General features: G+C 48.3%; 1 protein-coding gene across 1 annotated transcript in view; it reads right to left on the bottom strand.

The window, feature by feature from the left end:
• LOC147098006 (tetraspanin-15-like) overlaps window positions 1-12,338 on the bottom strand; it is a 344,298-nt gene that overhangs the window by 118,319 nt on the left and 213,641 nt on the right. The gene's annotated exons all lie outside the window — the stretch shown is intronic.

The following is a 12,338-nucleotide window of genomic DNA, read 5'->3' as shown; positions in this document are numbered from 1 at the left end:
GCAGTATAACGTTAGTAGACCCCAGGGCAGTCTGATTAACCCTGTCCTGACGCACCGTGCCTCCAAAAATGCATAAAGTTCCACAATTTCACACAGAGTCATCATTCCCAGAACAAGTCTAAGAACATCAGGCAGCGGCAGGGTGAGCAAGGGGGAAAAATTCATCCCGAGGGTCTCTCCGAATGAGCGTAGTTTGACAGTTCCGGAGTACGGACTTCACATCTCTCCAGTCCGTTGTTTTGCCTCTCATTTCTCCCTCATCTATGCCTTTGTTACCTCTAGACTTGACTATTCCAACGCACTCGGGGCTGGCCTCCCGCATTCAACCCAACTTTTTTGTCTTATACAGGTAGACTATCCTTTATCCGCACTTCCGAAAACCGAAAACCTCTAAAAACCGAAAGTTTTTTCGTGGAGCGTAAGTCGTGCGCACGACATGACCCGAGTGGCGCCAAACATGACAGGAGTGGTCCGGGAGCTCTGCCTTTCCCTGTGAGCAGGGCAGAGGGTCACAGAGTTCCCTCCTGGGTAGGAGATTGCAGGCCGAGCCGGGCAGTGTGAAGGAGGTACCGGGAGAGTGAACCCAACAATACAGCGGCCCGTCCGATAGCTGCAGCGGCCCGTCCGATAGTCTTTTCTTCCCCCACCCCCCGACCTGATTTGCGGGCCAGCTTAGTGTAGGAGTCAGCCGATATCCGGCTTTCCCACAACTGGCGGTGGCAGTCGAGCCCCAGACCCCCGCTAAGTCAAGGAATTCAGATACGGAGCAGGGGGAGCCGGAAACCTCGATCTAACAACGGCAAAACCAGCAGCCGTTTTGTTGGGGTTTTTTTCTTCCCCTAGCGTTTTTTTTCTTCCCCTAGCATTTTTTTTACTTCCCCTAGCATTTTTTTAAACAGTCAGGCTGTGGAAAGAGTCTCTGTAGCTTAGCAACAGCTTCAGAGACGCTTCCAAGGCAGGGCCTGAGTGTTTACAAGCTGTTGCTAAGCAACAGTGTTTGTTGTCAAAACCTTCTGAAATCCGAAAAATTCCAAAAACCGAAACACAGCTGGTCCCAAGGTTTTCGGATAAAGGATAGTCTACCTGTAATACTCCTGTGCAGCACCTTGGGACGTTTTACTATGTTAAAGGCGCTATATAAATACAAGTTGTTGTTGCTGTATCTCCTCCCCCCTCCTCTCCTGAAGGTGCTGAGCCTTACGGAGTAGGTTCCAAAAATCAGTTTCTCCAACAGCTGCTAAGAAGGAAACAACCCCTCTGGTCCCTCGATCTACTCACAGTTCTTCATATGTGAGATTAGACCGTGAGGGTCGGCAGACTATTTGACCATTTAAGGCATCTTAACTCCGCCCGATCCTGAGCTCGGCCAATGTCCACACAACTGCACACCGACCACAAACCGAATCTGGGACCTTCTGGCCTGTGTGGCTTAGCTCTACACTGGGCCTGCTAGGCCCGCAAGGAATGATCATTTCATTATTAAATGTCATCTCCCGCAACGCAAACATTTTAACTCAGCTGTGACTCACTGGGTAGCACCCTCGCCTCTGAGTCAGAAGGTCGTGGGTTCAAGCCCCACTCCAGAAACCTGCGCACAAAAATCTAGGCTGACACTCCCAGTGCAGTACTGAGGGAGCGCTGCTCTGTTGGAGGTGCCGTCTGTCGGATGAGACGTTAAACCGAGGCCCCGTCTGTTCTCTCTCAGCCGGACTTAAAAGATCCCATGGCAGTATTTTGAAGAAGAGCAGGGGAGTTCTCCCCAGTGTCCTGGGGCCAATATTTATCCCTCAATAAACATTACAAAAAACAGATGATCTGGTTATTATCACCTTGCCGTTTGTGGGAGCTTAATGTGCGCAAATTGGCTGCTGCGTTTCCTACATTACAACAGTGACTACACTTCAAAAGTACTTAATTGGCTGTAAAGTGATTTTGATTTGAAAGGCGCTAATAGAAATGCTTGTTCTTTTTTTTAGAATGCAACCTCATTTCCAAAGTTGTTCACAAGGGAACTGAATTACTTTCATCGTGCTGCTTCTGCATCCATCCGTAACTAACTGCTGTGTGTCAAAGGAATACTTCACGTAATTTGGGTAGAATAGACCCATTCTTTCAGTGCTCAGGCATGAACCCCCTGTGAACTCACCCGGGCCACTAGACCCACCCTGTTTACCTTCTGTTACAGCCACCTCGAGCCTGATTTGAAAGGTGCATCGAAATGAATGGGTCACTTAGGCTTGTGTTGGTTCCAACAGGTCACCACGCTTGGCATAATGGCACATTTCTGTCAGCAAGTTAAACACCGTAAAATCCTCACGTTGAGTCTGCATTTTTTCCAAAACCCCTCACTGATAGGCCAGTTTCACACCTCCAGTTGGAGATGTTAAATTAACCAATCCGTAAGCACAGGCTACCAACCCTGCCTTGTGGTCTGGACATCTCGGTCACAATTTTCTCCCTTCTTCTCGTCCTCTTGCTCAGACACCAGTTGTCCTCTGGACCCTCACCCACATGACCATTCTTCAATCATGAGCCCGGAGCCCGTGTAGTGAATGTCAACACGCTTTACAATTTTATCATTCGAGGCATCATAGCCTAACCTGATGTTGCGATAGCCACGGACACAAATTTCTACCAGGGTGGGGGGTCACAGGTTAGCGATCAGGATATGAACATGGTTGATTTTCCCTTTCCCAGTCCAGCATTGCAAAGACTGAGATCAGGTTAGACTAGGAATAAATTTGTATAGTTCAGTTGCGCACTGCCTTTATTAACTGAGAAAACGGCAGAGCTCTATATTTTTCAGTGTCAGCCAGTGGCTCAGTGGGTAGCACACTCGCCTCTTGAGTCAGAAGGTTGTGTGTTCAAGTCCCACTCCAGAGACTTGAGCACAAAAATGTAGTCTGACACTCGCAGTGCAGTGCTAAGGGAGTGCGGCACTGTCGGAGGTGTTGTCTTTCGGATGAGACATTAAACTGAGGACCTGTCTGCTCTCTCAGGTGGATGTAACAGATTCCATGATGCTATTTCGAAGAAGAGCAGCGGAGTTATCCCTGGTGTCCTGGCCAACATTCATCCCTCAATCAACATAACAAAAACAGGTTATCTGGTCATTATCACCTTGCTGTTTGTGGGAGCTTGCTGTGTGCAAATTGGCTGGCGTGTTTCCTACATTACACCAGTGACTACACTTCAAAAGTAGTTCATTGGCTGTAAAGCGCTTTGGGACATCTGGTGGTCGTGAAAGGCGCTATATAAATGCAAGTCGTTATTTTTGGGAGGAGCAGGGAGAGGCAAAGGAGGCCATTAGATTGGGAAGAGTTGTGGAAGCAGGGAAGCAGAGGCCGTTCATTTGGGAAGAGTTAAGGAAGAGGAGAAAAGGAGGCTGTTCGTTTAGGAAGAGTTAAGGAAGAAGCGGCTGTTTCAGGGAGGAGAACCACATCTGTGACAATTGAGTCAGAACTAGAGCGTGGGCTGTGCTGTGTCTGAAGAGCAATTTCTGTTAGTTCAATTTACTTTGTCAGTCATAAATAGAAATCGGAGGTTGAGAAGCTAAGAATTTGCATATCACCAATGTCATCGTGTTTGAAGACCAGGACCTCAAACCCAGCACCAAGCTCGGTCTACAGAGCAATAGTGATACCCGCCCTCCTGTATGCTTCCGAGACATGGACCATGTACAGCAGGCACCTCAAAGCACTGGAGAGGTACCACCAACGCTGCCTCCGCAAGATCCTGCAAATCCATTGGCAGGATAGGCGCACCAATGTCAGTGTTCTTGCTCAGGCCAACATTCCCAGCATCGAAGCTTTGTCCACGCTCGATCAGCTCCGATGGACAGGTCACATTGTCCGCATGCCCGATACGAGACTCCCAAAACAAGCGCTCTACTCAGAGCTCCGACACGGCAAGAGAGCCCCAGGTGGGCCGAGGAATCGCTTCAAGGACACCCTCAAAGACTCCTTGAAAAAGTGCAACACCCCCACCGACACCTGGGAATCCCTGGCCCAAGACTGCACAAAGTGGAGGAGAAGCATCCGGGAGGGCGCCGAACACCTCGAGTCTCTTCGCCGGGAGCAAGCGGAAGCCAAGCGCAAACAGCGGAAGGAGTGCACGTCAACCCAAGCACCCCACCCACCCGCCCCTTCAACCACTGCACCCCACCTACCCGCCCTTCAACCACCGTCTGCCCCACCTGTGACAGAGACTGTAGGTCCCGCATTGGACTCATCAGTCACCTGAGAACTCATTTTTAGCGTGGAAGCAAGTCATCCTCGGTTCCGAGGGACTGCCTAAGAAGGCCCCACCCCCGCCGAGTAAATCGACTTTCCAGGAAGGATTAAAAAAAGAATAGCATCTAAGCAGACAAACATTGCACAATGTAGACTCCTTAAAAGACAAGAGAGGGGAGACTGAGGTGATCCAAAACAGATAAATGCTGGAAATATAGAGCAGGACTCTCAGCTACAATCAGGACACAAAGGGTTACACCAGGAACATGAACCTATCTTCCCACTGCACAGATGTTGCCTGATCTACTGTATGTTTCTAATGTTTAATGATTTTATTTCAGATTTACAGCATTGGCAGGGGTTTGTGTTTCTATTTGTGAGGTTGACGGGAGGCTGACAAGAGGCTTGCTTTATAAATGTCTCACTTTTTGCAAGGACTGTCTCATTCCCTGTACTTGTAGCTTGCTGCTCAATCAGCACACGCACTGAAGGATGAGGAAACAGAAATGTTCCAATTTTCAAAACAAGGTCTGAAGTAAGACTTTGCTTTGTTAGCTTAACATCAACAGTGAGAATATTAGGAATAATTCAGGTACATGTAATGGGAATAAAGGGAATAATTCACACACATCAGAAACCAGGGGGGCGATTTTTGCCAGCCCTGGGGAGGCGGGTTTGGAGGCGGGACTGCCGGGAAAATGGCCACCTCCATGCCATCTTCCCAGGAGGCGGGTACCCGACCCGTGCTGGGAGCTGCTTCCCCGAGGCGGGAAGGAGATTAGTGCCAATTAACTGCCTGTTAACAGGTAGTTAACAGGCAGTTTTCAGCCCTGAAGTGTGGGCTTCCCGACGGCTTCGAACCTCGCCAGGGTCAGCGAGGCGGGCCGTCGGTTTGCGGGAGTCGGAGGGGCCGAGATGTCTGGTGTGCAGGTGAGTGACGGGTGCATGTGTGCAGAGGTAAGTGTGTGAGGTGTGTGTAAAGTGCTTTAATAAGTTTTACTTACCTTTACTTCTTCCTGCAGGCTTCCTCCCTTCAGTTCTCGGGAGTCCCTCAGCTCACCGGCACAGAAAGCAGAATGGCCGCTGAACTGTCAAAAGCTGCAGCCTTCTGCTTTCTGGTCAGGAGAGCTCTCTAATTGCATCTTGAGTAAAGACTCAACTTAGAAGACAGATTGTCAGTGATTGACAGCTTCACAGAGCCGTCAAATGATGACATTTCATCTGTCAAAAGCTCTTGACAGATGAAACTGTAACGTCCGTGTGTAATTGAGACACGGACTGCAGAAGTTGGTTATAACAGGTGTTTACTAAATGGAGACAAAACTGGAACTAATATACAAAGTTACTACACAGGCTTATATATAGGGGTGGTCACTACTGGTACTGCAGTATATAGGGGCTGCAGAATATAGTTCCTTCTTCAAGGTACATACACTACAACTCCTCCCCTTTTAGCTAAACAGTACATAACATTCAATTAATAATTAAATAACATATTTACAATTACAGTTGCTATATACATTAGCTGAAGTTAATCAATTATAAATTCAGTCTTTGAGGAGGCTTCCTGATTCTGTCCAGAAAACACCTCTTTGGGGTATCAGGTTCTTCTGGCAAAGTTGATTCGGGATCAACGTTGTTGTTTGGTTCATCTGCTTCCAATATCACCGATTCTGAGGTAGATGCAATTGGTACTTCGATTTCATCACCAGGTGTATAGGATCGTGGTGTAGATTTGACGTTTTCCAGTGACTCTAGAATCTGGTCAGCATGGCGTCTTACAATGCTCTCTCCAACGTCCACGGTATACATTAGAGGTCCTTGCCGTGTGCAGATCGTTCCTGGCTGCCATTTCTCTGTGCGGTAGTCCCGGGCCAAAACTGGTTGACCTATCTTGAAACTCCTGGTTGGCCTTTCATTCATATTCTGAAACTGCCTGTTCTCCACATCTCTTCTGATGTTTGGCTTAACCAAATCCAAGCGGCATCTTAGTCTTCGATTTAAGAACATCATGGCTGGAGTTTGGTTGGTAACCGCATGTGTTGCATTCCGGTAGGCAAACAAGAAGTTATCCATCTTGTGTTGTAGGGGTATGTCTTCATTACACATTGCCTTGATAGCCTTCTTGAATGTTTGAACGAACCTCTCAGCCAATCCATTGGTGGCTGGATGATATGGGGCGGATGTGTAATGCTTAACACCATTGTTCTTTAAGAACCTCCGGAACTCTTCAGACACAAACTGTGGTCCATTGTCGGAGCAAATCTGTTCAGGCAGCCCATTTCTGTCGAATATGGTTCGTAAGACTGTGATAGTTTTTTCTGTGGTGGTTGAGGACATTTTTATTACCTCTGGCCACTTTGAATGTGCATCCACCGCAATTAAAAACATCGAGTCCATAAATGGACCAGCAAAATCAATGTGTACCCTTTGCCATGGAGATGAGGGCCACTCCCATGGATGTAGAGGGGCTTGTGGTGGGGCGTTTTGGACCTTCTGGCATCCTGTACAGCTCTTGGTCATCTCTTCGATTTCTCTATCGATTCCTGGCCACCACACAAACGCTCTGGCTAAGTTCTTCATTTTTACCCCTCCCAGATGACCCTCATGAAGCTCATTGAGCACTCTATCCTTCAATTTGGGTGGAATTACTACTCTGGATCCACACATCAAGGTTCCTCGGCACACTGACAGCTGTTCTCTTCTCGGCGAGAATGCTGGCAACAGTGGTTCGCCATGTGCTGGCCATCCCTTCACCGTTAAATCATAGGCCCTGGAAAGTGTCGGGTCATTTCGTGTTTCCTTTTCTATGTTTGCATTCGTCACAGGTAGACATTCGACTATGGTCGAGTGGAATATCTCCACAGGATCCACTGCAGGTGCTTCTTCCACCATCGGCAACGGTAGGCGCGACAATCCATCAGCATTCCCATGCTGTTTAGTTCCTTTGTACTCGATGTCATATTGGTGTGCCCCTAGGAAAAGGGACCACCTCTGTAGCCGTTGTGCTGTCATTATCGGGACACCCTTCTTAGGGTTGAAAATGGAGACAAGAGGTTGATGATCAGTTAGTAGAGTAAATTTCTGTCCATGCAGGTAGTGATTGAACTTCTTCACCCCCCACACCAGGCTGAGGGCCTCTCTGTCAATCTGGGCGTAGTTACGCTCGGCTGCAGTTAACGAGCGTGACGCAAAAGCTATTGGCCTCTCTGAACCATCAAGGGATTTATGTGACAGTACCGCTCCAACGCCATAGGGAGACGCATCACACGCCAGTCTTATCGGTAGTGATGGGTTGTAGTGAGCCAATACTTCTCTTGAAGTGATCAGGCCTTTACACTTCTGAAAGGCCCGCTTACATTCATCGCTCCATTTCCATGCTACTCCAGTTTGTAGCAGGGCGTTCAGTGGGTGCAGAATTGTGGACAAATTCGGCAAAAACTTATGGTAGTAATTCACCAATCCGAGGAATGACCTCAGTTGCGACACATTTTCAGGCGCTGGAGCCTTAACTACCGCTTCAATTTTGTCAGGGGACTTATGTAACCCCTCTTCATCAATCACGTGGCCACAATACGATATTTGTTTCTTAAAAAACTCGCACTTGGGGCGATTGGCTCGTAGCCCATGTTCTCTTAGTCTAGTGAGCACCTGCTCTAGGTTGGCAAGGTGTTCACTGTCATTTTCACCTGTCACTAGGATGTCGTCCAAGTAACACTGAGTCCCCGGAATCCCTTGCAGGACTTGTTCCATCGCTCTTTGTCATATAGCCGGAGCTGATGCAACTCCGAATACCAGTCGATTATACTGGTAAAGACCTTTGTGAGTGTTTGTCGTGAGATATTTGCTAGAGGATTCTTCAACCTCCATCTGCAAATATGCTTGCGCTAGGTCAATTGTTGTAAAACGTTTCCCTCCAGATAGTGAGGCGAAAATATCTTCTCTCCTCAGAAGAGGATACTGTACTGTGTGAAGGACTGGGTTCACAGTCACCTTGAAGTCCCCACAGATGCGAACCTTCCTTGGCTCCTCAGACTTATTGTTTAACGTTTTCTTCATGACAGGAATGATGGGTGTCGCCCACTCGCTCCAGTCTACCTCAGTTAACACGCCTGCATTCTCCAGATTCTCCAGCTCTGCCTCGACGGCTGGGCGAATTGCATACGGTACCGGTCTTGCTTTGAAAAACTTGGGAATTGCATTCGCTTCTATTTTTATCAAGGCGGTTACGCCTTTAAGAGTTCCCAGTTCTTGTTGAAATACCTCTTTAGCGTTAGCTAAGACTTTTGACAATCGTCCAGGTGTGACGTCGTCATCCTTTTTACCAGCCACAGTCAGTGCCTGAATGGAGTGCCAGTCTAAACTTATCTTTCTGATCCATTCACGTCCCAATAACGGTGGTCCACCATCTTGCAGTATGTACAGATACAATTTCTGTATTTCCTTGCCGTTGTATTCGACAGGCACCCTTATTTTCCCTCTGGGGTATACTTTCTGCCGCGTATATGTCTTCAAGAGAATGGATGTGTCTTTCAAGGGTATGTGTGAGAATAGCCGCTCGTAGTCTCGTCGATTCATGACGGTCAGGGCTGATCCTGTATCCAATTCCATTTTGACTTGGGACCCTGCTATCGTGAGGGTGACCCAAATGGTTCGGTGATCCTCTTTTGTGATTACGTTGTGTAGTTTGAGACAGCTTAGTCTCTTGTTCCCGGATTCACTATCGCTCTTCTGGTCTTCGGAACTACTGTCCGTCATCTTTTGTACTTTCCTGTACTTTTCCTTAGTAGTCTTTTTGTTGTCGTTAGTCTTCTTCCCGGACCTGCAAACTCGTGCAATGTGTCCCATCTTTCCGCATTGCCTGCATGTTTTGTCCTTGGACCAGCAGTCCTTCTGGTCATGGGTTGTTCTGCCGCAGCGATAACATTTTTCAAATCCCCGTGTCATTTCATGGGTGCCGTATTCCTATGGCTTTTGCTGTATTTCCGCAGCTCCCCTTGCTGCTGCTTCGTACGATACTGCCACGCTGAAAGCCTTATCTAGCGTCAGCTCTTTCTCTGAGAGTAACCTCTTCTGGGTTCCTTCACTCAGGAGTCCACAGACAAATTTGTCCCGTAGGGTATCTGCCAGTCCTGCTCCGAACTGGCAGTGCTTTGATAGCTTGCGTAGTTCCGTAAGGTAATCAGCATTGCTCTCATCTTTATGCTGATTTCTCTTGTGGAATTTAAATCTTTCTGCTATCAGCAGCGGTGTAGGATTTAGGTGTTCCTGTAGGATATCAACAATTTCGTTAAAACTCTTCTCCATCGGTTTGACTGGAGTGATCAGGTTCCACAATAGGCCGTACGTTCTTGCGCCCATTAAGTTTAGTAGTACCGATGCCTTTTTCTCATCGGCTACTTCATTTGCCTTGCAATATACTTCGACTCTTTCCACACACGTGGTCCAGTCTTCTATTGCATTATCGAAGGCAGTGATATTGCCAGTCTTCAGCATCTTGGAGATCTAAGATGGTGCCTCCCGCGCTTTGCCTTCTTCCCCGATTGAACAAAATGGCGCCTCCCGCGCTTTGCCTTCTTCCCTGCTGGATTAAGATGGCGCCTCCCGCGCTTTCTGTCTTTTCCGCTGCTGCCAGCGCTGTTGCTGGTGTTTTTATGCCTTGATGGCGACGCCCTATGGTCTTCGCGCACTTCCCCCCGCGCTGCTGCCAACGCCGCACTCCGCGGTCCCCGTGGCAAACTGCAGCTCCTTGCGGCTTTCTGCGCTTCTAATTTATTTTATTTTAATTACTGTTCCCGTCGTCAGAGCAGACCCTATGGAACACTTTCCTCCCTCTTCTCGGGTCTGTACATTGCCCAGCTTCATAGCACCGGCCGCGCCCTGTGTGCTCCACCCTCTCTCTCTCTCTCCTCTTCCCGACAACGCTGCTCGGCCCTGTTGAAAAGCCACCCGATCGAGCTCTAGCCCGCCGCAGCCCAGGAAGGATCAGTGTACTACCTGCCACCAGCCCGATTAGCTGGAACACCATAGATTGTAGAACCAAGCCCAGCTCTTGACAGCCTCTCCTGCAAATCTTCGAATTCGATGAATCAGAGGGGGTTGCCCACGGTCGACGCCCGTTTCTTCTGTTTGTTTTTTTTTCTTTTTGGATTTCTTCCTTCTGGCCTCGACCTCTAACAACTTCGCTTCAGGGATGGATCCCCGTGAGGTGGTGCAGAACTGTAGGTAAGTTCGGATCTGTTCGTCGCCAATGTAATGTCCGTGTGTAATTGAGACACGGACTGCAGAAGTTGGTTATAACAGGTGTTTACTGAATGGAGACAAAACTGGAACTACTATACAAAGTTACTACACAGGCTTATATACAAGGGTGGTCACTACTGGTACTGCAGTATACAGGGGCTGCAGAATATAGTTCCTTCTTCAAGGTACATACACTACAGAAACGTCACTCGCTGACGTCACCAGTAACCGGCTTTCCCTTAATTGGCCTGCTAGACCCACTGGGCGGGCTTAACAAGGTCAATCAAGGGAAAATAGCGCGGGTTGGTCACAAGTCGATCGAGGCGGGACTAAAACCCGACAACTGGGAGTCCCGCCTCCAAAAGCTCCCCATTGACAAAATCCAGCCCCAGGGGACCTTTAACCTGCAGTAGAAGCAGTAAGGGCGAACACCTCATACTTGATACATGAGCAACAGGCATATTTGGTGGAATACGAGAAAAATTCACAATACGAGAAAGACTTCACTCATAATCCCCATCTCCCTCCCCCACCGCTCCCACGACTCAATACTTACAGATCACTCGTCCTTACATAAAATACACAGTGAAAAATAGCAACAGCCATGACCTCCGATTAAGCCGGCCCGCTTCCAAATGACCAAAAGGGCCATAACGAACATTAAACATCTCAAGAATACGCATGGTCTAAACCACACACTGTTGGCCCGGGTTGTGGAGAGGAAATGCCATCCATTCAGTGGTTCAGAAAGTTGCCCCAATCTCTGGAAATACCAACAACTTGCAGCTACAATCAGTGAGCTGAACAGCCAACAATATTTCAACATTCCCAGCTGCTCACGGCATAATGATTTGAGCCAGTGAATTAAAACGATTGGTAGGAAGGGTTCTGCTGGGTTGTCCCCTCCAGGGATGGTCGGGCTCCTGACACCAGAAGGTGGCTGTTGCTCAGCTGCCAATTAGCATTGGCAGGCCTTGTCCATGCTCGCTACTAATCAGAAGCTCTAATTCAGAAGCACGGGCAAGAACAGATAAGGACTCAAAACTGGAGGGAGGTGGAAAGAGAGCGTAGAGGGCCTCATGAAGATGCTCTCAATGGAAAAAAAAAGATTTTAAAGGCAAGTAAATGTTCATTAATCAGCACGGGTCACTGACAAAAATCTCCTTTCACTACAGGCAAATTAAACAAATGAAAAGCAGCAGATATTCCACTGGGAGCCTCAACTCCATTTAGCCCCCTTTGCTCCAAATTCCATGATACCCTTGCCTAAAAAAATCTATCGATCTCAGTCTTGGAAGCTCCAATTGACCCCCAACATCCACAGCCTTTTGGGGGTAGAGAGATCCAGATTTCTACCACCCTATGTGAGGAAAAGGTGCTTCCTGACTTTGCTCCTGAACGACCTAGCTCTAATTTTAATTTCGGAACATCAGAATTAGGAGCAGGAGTCGGCCACACGGCCCCTCGAGCCTGCTCCGCCATTCAAACATCAGAAATAGGAGCAGGAGTCGGCCACACGGCCCCTCGAGCCTGCTCCGCCATTCAATAATGTCAGGGCTGATCTCCGACCTCAACTCCACTGTCCCGCCCGATCTCCATATCCCTTGATTCCCCGAGAGTCCAAAAATCTATCGATCTCAGCCTTGAATATACTCAAAGACTCAGCATTCACAGCCCTCTGGGGCAGAGCATTCCAAAGATTCACAACCCTCTGAGTGAAGAAATTCCTCCTCATCTCAGCCTTAAATGGCCGACCCCTTATCCTGAGACTATGCCCCCTAGTTCTAGACTCTCCAGCCAGGGGGAAACAACCTCTCAGCATCTACCCTGTCAATCCCCCTCAGAATCTTGTATGTTTCAATG

Source organism: Somniosus microcephalus, chromosome 30, assembly GCF_052327205.1.
Source record: "Somniosus microcephalus isolate GS21.2 chromosome 30, FLI_Smic_1.0, whole genome shotgun sequence".
NCBI lineage: Eukaryota > Metazoa > Chordata > Chondrichthyes > Squaliformes > Somniosidae > Somniosus > Somniosus microcephalus.
Note: the sequence above shows the minus strand (reverse complement) of the source record. Positions and strands in the feature narration are given on the sequence as shown.